The 8,879-nt window shown below is 44.8% G+C and overlaps 1 pseudogene; it reads left to right on the top strand.

Annotated features, from left to right (window-relative positions):
- The first annotated feature begins 5,310 nt into the window (after nucleotides 1–5,310).
- LOC147960633 (uncharacterized) lies at nucleotides 5,311–8,676 on the top strand (annotated as a pseudogene).
- Nucleotides 8,677–8,879: the final 203 nt, after the last annotated feature.

Raw genomic sequence — 8,879 nt, 5'->3', positions numbered from 1 at the left:
GGTCCCAACTGTCAGGCACTTCCTTGCCTGCGAAGATGTAGCTGGTGGGTCCCAGTAGTCAGGGGGGCGAATCGTTTTGTTTTTTGTTTTTACCTAGACGCACTTCCATGCGTGCGAAGGTGTAGCTGCTGGGTCCCAGCAGTCAGGGGGAATCGTTTTGTTTTTTTTGCCCGGAGGCACTTCCTTGCGTGCGAAGATGTAGCTGGTGGGTCCCAGCAGTCAGCGGGGCGAATCGTTTTTTTACGCACTTCCTTGCATGCGAAGATGTAGCTGGTGGGTCCCAGCAGTCAGGGGGAAACTTTTTTTTCGCGAAATACGGTGGACCGTCCGGTGGGTCCCAGCTGTCAGGTGGAGGAATAATTATTTTGCGCGTAATAAGGAGGCACTTCCTTGCTGCGGCCGTGGACCCAGCTGTCAGCCTCTCCACGTACAGTCCACGTCCGATGGAAGCCATTCCTTGACCATGTTGACCACGCCACGCCAAGAGCACCAGGGCGGTGGACGACGGCGAGGCCTAGGAAGGGGACGATGCGGAGCCGGGGAAGACGCGGCAGTGGATGCCCACGCGTAGAGGAGTATGAGGGTTCACTCGTTCGGCTGCGGTGTGAGGCTGCCGTCGCCGTAGAATAACAGGGGGTGTGGGTGGTAGAGGGATGGCCTGGCCAGCGGTGGGAGTAGTAGGGGGTGGTGAGGCCTCCGCGGCATCACAGCCGGCCACGGGAAGCAGGAGCAGGCGACTCGACCGTCGCTGCTTTGGGAGGCTAGAGCAAGAAGACCAGAGGTTGAAGAAGCACTACGGTCGTTGGATGGACATCGTACGGTCACTAGAGCTAGAATCGTTCATATATTGACTAAAGTTGACAAAGGCCTCTGTCCCAGTCAACTTAGTAGGCCCACAAGTCAGCCTCCCGCCAATGTGGGTCCCAGCTAGCAGGGGGGTATTCACTCTTTTTGTGCGTAATAAGGAGGCACTTCCTGTGGGTTCGAGCTGACAGCGGGGGGAACGTTTTTTCGCGAAATACGGTGGCTCGTCCTATGGGTCCCAGCAGTTAGGGGGAAACGTTTTTCCGCAAAATACAGGAGGCCCGTCCGGTGGGTCCCTGCTGTCAGGTGGAGGAATAATTATTTTCCGCGTAATAAGGAGGCACTTCCTTGCGGCTGCCATGGACCCAGTTGTCAGCCTCTCCACGTACAGTACTCTTTCGATGGAACTCGGTCATTGACCACATTGACCATGCCGCGCCGAGAGCACCACGGCGGTGGACGACGGCGACACTACAGGAATCAGCTACTTTGCCGTCTGCCAAGGAAGACAGCAAAGGCATGGAAGGCGGACGGCAAAGGTCTTTGCCGTCTGCCGCGGACGGCAAATGGCTCCGGCAATGAAAGGATCGGCAAAGACCTTCTTTGCCGTCTGCTTCCTGATGAGGACGGCAAAGGAGCCTTTGCCCTCAATGGCGGACGGCAAAGAAAGCAGACCGCAATAAACTCGTTGTTAGTCTGTTAGGTGGCTAACGGCAGCCTTTGTCGTCCGCCGCTAACGGAAAAATTTGTCCGGCCTTTGCCGTCCGCCGAATGATATCCGCTGGACATCACTACACGATAGGTCTTTGCCGTCCGCGGCTGTAGGCAAAGCCTTTTCCGTCCGCCGCTGTAGGCAAGCTGGCCAAATGGGTCAGTTTCCAGGAGGCACAGGTGGCCGCCGCATGGCTGCTTTGCCGTCCGTGGCTGTCGGCAAAGGTGGCTTTGCCATCAGTGGCAGAAGGCAAAGAGCCTGCATTGCCTCTTTTTTTTCTGTTTTTTCTTATACTCAACCATTTTCACAACAAATAGATGATACATATATATTTTTCACATGGCAAGTTCACAACAAACATATGAGATATCCAACACATATAATTTCATCATAAATGTATAGTTCCATCAACCATACATAGCAAGTTGCACATACATCCATCCAACCATACATATTAGAATAGTGTCATCAAAGCATACATGCATAGTTCATCGATACGGAAGAAACAATGTTCATCCAAACAAGCACTCCATGTATGCAAGCTTCCGTGAAGCGAATGAATTCTGCAAAATGGGAAATAAGAAAGTTAGAAGAAGAAGAAGAAGATTAGAAGAATAAGATTAGAAGAAGAAGATTAGAAGAAGAAGAAGAAGAAGAAAAAGATGAAGAAAATGAAGAAGAAGAAGAATATATGACATTTATGAGCTAATTTAGGTGAAATTGATCGTTTGTGAGCTAATATAGGTGAAATGGATCGTTTATGAGCTAACCTAGATGAAATGGATCGCTTATGAGCTAACTTAGGTAAAATGCATCATTTTAGAGCTAACCTAGGTAAGATGGATCATTTTGGAGCTAACCTAGGAAAGATGGGTCATTTTAGAGCTAACTTGGGTAAAATGGATCATTTATGAGCTAAGTAAGGTAAAATGGGTCATTTTAGAGCTAACTTAGGTAAAATGGATCATTTATGAGCTAACTAAGGTAAAATGGATCATTTTAGAACTAACTTAGGTAAAATGGATCGTTTATGAGCTAAGTAAGGTAAAATGGATCATTTTAGAACTAACTTAGGTAAAATGTATTGTTTATGAGCTAACTTAGGTGAAATGGATCATATATGAGCTGATTAAGTTGAAATGGGTCGTTTATGAGCTAACTAAGGTGAAATGGATCATTTATGAGCTAACTTAGGTGAAATGGATCGTTTATGAGCTAACTTAGTTGAAATAGATCAGTTATGAGCTAACTTAGTTGAAATGGATTGTTTATGAGCTAACTAAGGTGAAATGGATCGTTTATGAGCTAACGAAGGTGAAATGGATCGTTTATGAGCTAACTAAGGTGAAATGGATCGTTTTTTGAGCTAACTTAGGTGAAATGCATCATTTATGAGCTAACTTAGTTGAATTGGATCGTTTATGAACTAACTTAGGTGAAATGGATTATTTAAGAGCTAATTTAGGTGAAATGGATCGTTTTTGAGCTAACCTAGGTGTGATAGGTCATGTTGGAGCTAACCTAGGTAAGATGGGTCATTTTGGAGCTAACCTAGGTGAAATGGGTCATTTTAAAGCTAACATAGGTAAAATGGATCATTCAAGAGCTAATCTATGTAAAATCGGCCATTTTAGAGCTAACTTGGATAAAATGGATCATTTATAAGCTAACTAAGGTAAAATGAGTCATTTTAGAGCTAACTTAGGTAAAATGGATCGTTTATGAGCTAAATAAGCTAATTATGCAATTTTCGACATAAGTAAGCTAAGTATAGATCGTTTTAGAGCTAACTTAGGTAAAATGGATGGTTTTGGAGGTCAGTAAGCTTATTAAGTCATTTTGGAGGAAAAGAAGCTAACTCTAGGTCATTATGGTAAACATATTGGAGGAAATAAAGCTAAGTCTAGGTATTTATGCATTTGTTAAGCAAAACACTAGAGAAACTTACCGTGATCATGGAGGTGTAGGAGCAGGCTGGCTCGTGCCGGTAACTGGAGAAGGATCGTGCGATGCTTGTCTGGAGTTACGCTCAACCAAAGATCATTTCCAATGTCTCGTTAGCATGATGACACTCAAATGTTAAGACTATCAAGTAATGTCCATTCAAATTAAACTCACCGTGGTCCCAGGAGCAATCACTGGCTTCGGCGGAGCGGTCTGACCGGACTTCTCGCACACAGACTACACATTTGGTTTTGACAACTCAGTCATACTAGTTAGTAATGAGACAAACACTACATGAATGTTTTGGCTAATCTGCAGAAGAAACTTACCACAAGGAGCTCGTACATGGCCCTTGCCTGTATGTCATTCCATGCCCTCTCCTCCTCCAACATCTTTGTCGTCCTCTCCTCCAAATCCCGCTGCCTCTCCGCCACCTGCGCCAGAAGTTTCTCCGTTCTATCTCTCTCACTCTGTATAGCAGCCTGCAACACCACTCACATGACCATTTGTAATCATTGATGGAAGTGCACACAATGTACACTAGTAGAAAAAGGGTCAAACGTGAAGCACATTAGTGCTGGTTTGAATTTGAGGCGGCACTAATGTGTGCATTAGTGCCGGTTCCAACGGCTAGTCGGCCGCTCTCATTAGTACCGGTTTGTGGCGAACCTTTTGCACCGATTCGTGCCACGAACCGGTACTAAAGTGAGTGGTGGCAGGATGTTGTCAGTCCGGGGCCCCTCCAGCACCTTTAGTACCGGGTCGTATCACGAACCGGTACTAAAGGTCGTCCTACATAGACCCTTCGTCCACCCAAGCTCGCTCTGGTCTTCCCCTTTCCCCTCTCCTCTCTGTTCTTTTCCCTCTTCCTCTCAAGCTCATCACACATTTTGCCCAAATTTTGTCAAGATTTGAAGGCCCCCATCCATTCAAATGATCACAAAGGTTAGCAACTTTGTCCTTTCATCTAACATTGCTAGATTAGCTCGTGCAATGCTTTATATAGTGATTGATTTTTGAGTTTAGTACTTTGGGAGGAATTATATATATGTGCTAGTATTTGATTTATATGCAATTTGAGGTCAAAAATAACACTTAGTTTGCATATGTAGGTGTGGTTTACTTAGTACCTTCTAAATCTCCGTCGTAACCACCGTCGATCACTCGCAACGTCCCGTCGCCGGCACCACCTTGTGGTGAGCCTCTTGTTCATGAAGTTTTATATAAAAAATTGATGTTTGTGTGATTTGGATATATAGTTACTCGTATAATTATCTTACCCATACGTTGTTTGTTATACATAGTGCCATGGTTTTGATATCCGTCCCCGTCGGCCCTCGTCTGGGTTATGATTCGGATGTGGTATATCCTCTTTTAAAACTATTCATTGCATTTCGTGTTTATGACAAATTATGTCCATCAAGTTGACATAGATATTTGTATGTAGGAGGTAGTTGAACCGGAAATTCCAACCGACCCTATTGTCGGGAGGTTAAATTTAGTTGAAAGAGAAAACGAGGATTTGAAGGAAAAATTGAAAAGAATTGAGGGGGAGAAGATGGAATTGGAGTTGCATGTTGCTGATGTCATCGATGATCACAAGATTAAGATGGAGAAAATGCGCTTGAAGATTAGAAAGATTAGAAAATATGCCATTCATAGTGAGGCTTGGTATCATTATGCTGTTGGATCAATTGTTACCTTAGTTGCGATCTTGATCGCATTTGTTGTTGCATTTAAATTCTTTAGCTAGATAGTTATTTGTTTGTCGCATTTAAGTGTTGTATGATCTTTATGTATGAACTTTATGTATTGTGTTAATTTGGTGTTTTCGGTGCTGTGTATTGAAGATGAGCCGGCAATGGATGTACGATGACCGATGCTATCCCGAGTTCATTAATGGCGTGCGTACTTTTCTGCTTGCGGCTGAGGCAAACAAGCGGGCGGATGGTTTTATGCCTTGTCCATGTGTTGGCTGTAAGAATGGTCACAATTACTCCACGTCAAGAACCATTCACGTCCACCTGTTTGAGTCCGGTTTCATGCCCCACTATAATGTTTGGACCAAGCATGGAGAAAGAGGGGTTATGATGGAAGACAATGATGAAGAAGAGGACGACGACAGCTATCCTGGCCATGGGTTCCCTGAATACAATGATACAACAATGAGGGACGAAGCTGAGCCGGTAATGTGGGAAGAAGCTGAGCTGGCAATGCGGGAAGAAGCTGAAGAAGAGGCATCAGATGAGCCCGTTGATGATCTAGGTCGGGCCATTGCCGATGCAAAGAGAAACTGCGCAAGTGATTTCGAGAAGAAGAAGTTGCAGCGCATGTTAGAGGATCACAAAAAATTGTTGTACTCGAATTGCGTAGGTGACAAGAAAAAGCTGGGCACCACACTGGAATTGCTACAATGGAAGGCAGAGAATGGTGTATCTGACAAGGGATTTGGAAAGTTGCTGGTAATGATAAAGAATATGCTTCCAAAGGACAACAAATTGCCCGAGAGTACGTACGAAGCAAAGAAGGATGTTTGCCCTCTAGGGTTAGAGGTGCAGAAGATACATGCATGCCCTAATGATTGCATCCTCTACTGCGGTGAGTATGAGGATTTGAACGCTTGCCCAGTATGCAGTGCATTGCGCTATAAGGTCAGCCGCGATGACCCTGGTGATGTCGAGGGCGAGCGCCCCAGGAAGAAGATTTCTGCCAAGGTGATGTCGTATGCTCCTATAATATCACGGTTGAAATGTTTGTTCCAAAATAAAGAGCATGCCAAGGTGATGCGATGGCACAGAGAAGACCGTAAGAAAGACGGAAAGTTGAGAGTACCCGCTGACGAGTCGCAGTGCATAAAAATCGAAAGAAAGTACGGGAAGGAGTTTGCAGATGATGCAAGGAACGTATGGTTTGGTCTAAGCACAGATGGCATTAATCCTTTTGGGGAGCAAAGCAGCAACCATAGCACCTGGCCTGTGACTCTATGTTTGTATAACCTTCCTCCTTGGTTGTGCATGAAGCGGAAGTTCATTATGATGCTAGTGCTCATCCAAGGCCCTAAGCAACCCAGCAACGACATTGATGTGTACCTAAGGCCATTAGTTGAAGAACTCTTACAACTGTGGAATGGAACAGGTGTACGTGCATGGGATGAGCACATGGGGGAAGAATTTGACCTAAAGGCGTTGCTGTTCGTGACCATCAATGATTGGCCTGCTCTCAGTAACCTTTCAGGACAGACAAACAAGGGATACCGCGCATGCACGCACTGTTTGGACGATACCGACAATATATATTTGGCTAATTGTAAGAAGAATGTGTACCTGGGACATCGCCGATTTCTTCCGAGCAGGCATCCCGTAAGAAAGAAAGGCAAGCATTTCAAAGGTGAGGCGGATCACCGGACGAAGCCTCGCCACCGTACTAGTGCTGATGTACATGATATCGTCAAGGATTTGAAGGTGGTCTTTGGAAAGGGTCCTCGTGGACAACCTGTTCCGAATGACGCTGAAGGACACGCACCCATGTGGAAGAAGAAATCTATATTTTGGGACCTGCCCTATTGGAATGACCTAGAGGACCGCTCCATAATCGACGTGATGCATGTGACGAAGAATCTTTGTGTGACCCTGCTTGGCTTCTTGGGCGTGTATGGGAAGACAAAAGATACACCTGAGGCACGGGAGGACCAGCAACGTATGCACGGAAAAGACGGCATACATCAGGGTCATGCAAGCTATGCTCTTACCAAAGAAGAGAAGGAAGTCTTCTTTGAATGCCTGCTCAGTATTAAGGTACCGTCTGGCTTCTCGTCGAATATAAATGGAATAATAAACATGGCAGAGAAAAAGTTCCAGAACCTAAAGTCTCATGACTACCACGTGATTATGACGCAACTTCTTCCGGTTGCATTGAGGGGGCTTCTCCCGGAAAACGTTCGATTAGCCATTGTGATGCTATGTGCATTCCTCAATGCAATCTCTCAGAAGGTAATCGATATAGAAATCATACCAAGGTTAGAGAATGATTTGGTGCAATGTCTTGTCAGTTTCGAGTTGGTGTTCCCACCATCCTTCTTCAACATCATGACTCACGTCCTAGTTCACCTATGTGAAGAGATTAATGTTTTGGGTCCTGTATTTCTACACAATATGTTCCCCTTTGAGAGGTTCATGGGAGTCTTAATGAAATATGTTCATAAATGTGCTAGGCCAGAAGGAAGCATCTCCAAGGGCCATGAAAATGAGGAGGTCATTGAGTTTTGTGTTGACTTTATTCCTGACCTTAAGCCGATTGGTGTTCCTGAATCGCGGCATAAGGGAAGACTGGATGGAAAAGGCACGCTAGGAGTGGAACAAATAATATGTATGGACGGACATTCTCTCACTGAAGCACACTACACAGTTCTACAGAATTCCGCCTTGGTGGCTCCGTATATGGATGAACACAATAATTAGCTATGCTCCAAACACCCGGAGCGGTCTGATGACTGAATTACACGTGAACAAACCAGGAGTTTCGCCAGCTGGTTGCAGACACGTACCATGCATGAAGCCTCTATTGAAGATGACCTGTACTTGCTGTCCCAGTTACCATCTTCGAATATAATGACATTCAAAGGGTACGAGATAAATGGTAATACATTTTACATGATCGCCCAAGATAAGAAGAGCACCAACCAAAACAGTGGTGTCCGCTTTGATGCAGAAACCAAGACGGGAAAGGAAACATATTATGGTTATATACAGGACATATGGGAACTTGACTATCGACGTGGTTTGAAGGTCCCTTTGTTTCGGTGCAAATGGGTCAATATGACACGAGGCGGGGTAACGGAAGACTCGCAGTACGGAATGACAACAGTGGATCTCAACAATCTTGCGTATGCAGACGAACCATTCGTCCTAGCCAATGATGTGGCACAGGTTTTCTATGTGAAGGACATGTCTACCAAGCCGAGAAAAAGAAAAGATAAGGAAGCGACTGCATCGTACGATGAGCCAAAGCGGCACATAATTCTTTCTGGGAAGAGAAACATCATAGGATTGTATGACAAGACAGACATGTCAGAAGATTATGAAAAGTTTGATGAAATTTCTCCATTCACAGTGAATATTGACCCGAGCATCTAGTTAAATGATGAAGATTTTCCATGGCTACGGCGCAAAGGGACACACGCGAAGAAAAAGTTTCACACCCAAAGATCTGGGATGTGATCGGCTTCACTATCATCACTTTCTTCTGTGTTTCACACCCAGGAGGGAATCTCTGTAATAGTTAGGGTAGCTAGTTATGTGTTTTGGCATTTGAAATGCGAAGAAATTTTATGTGCAAGCAAATTCTTTCATGCATTTACTGATTTTTTCATCTAAATGACCCTGAAATTGAAAAGAATTTCAAATGAACTCAGAAAAGGTTG

The sequence above is a fragment of the Triticum urartu genome, chromosome 7A (genome assembly GCF_056163025.1).
Source record: "Triticum urartu cultivar PI428250 chromosome 7A, HENAU_Tu73, whole genome shotgun sequence".
NCBI classification, from domain to species: Eukaryota; Viridiplantae; Streptophyta; class Magnoliopsida; order Poales; family Poaceae; genus Triticum; species Triticum urartu.
Note: the sequence above shows the minus strand (reverse complement) of the source record. Positions and strands in the feature narration are given on the sequence as shown.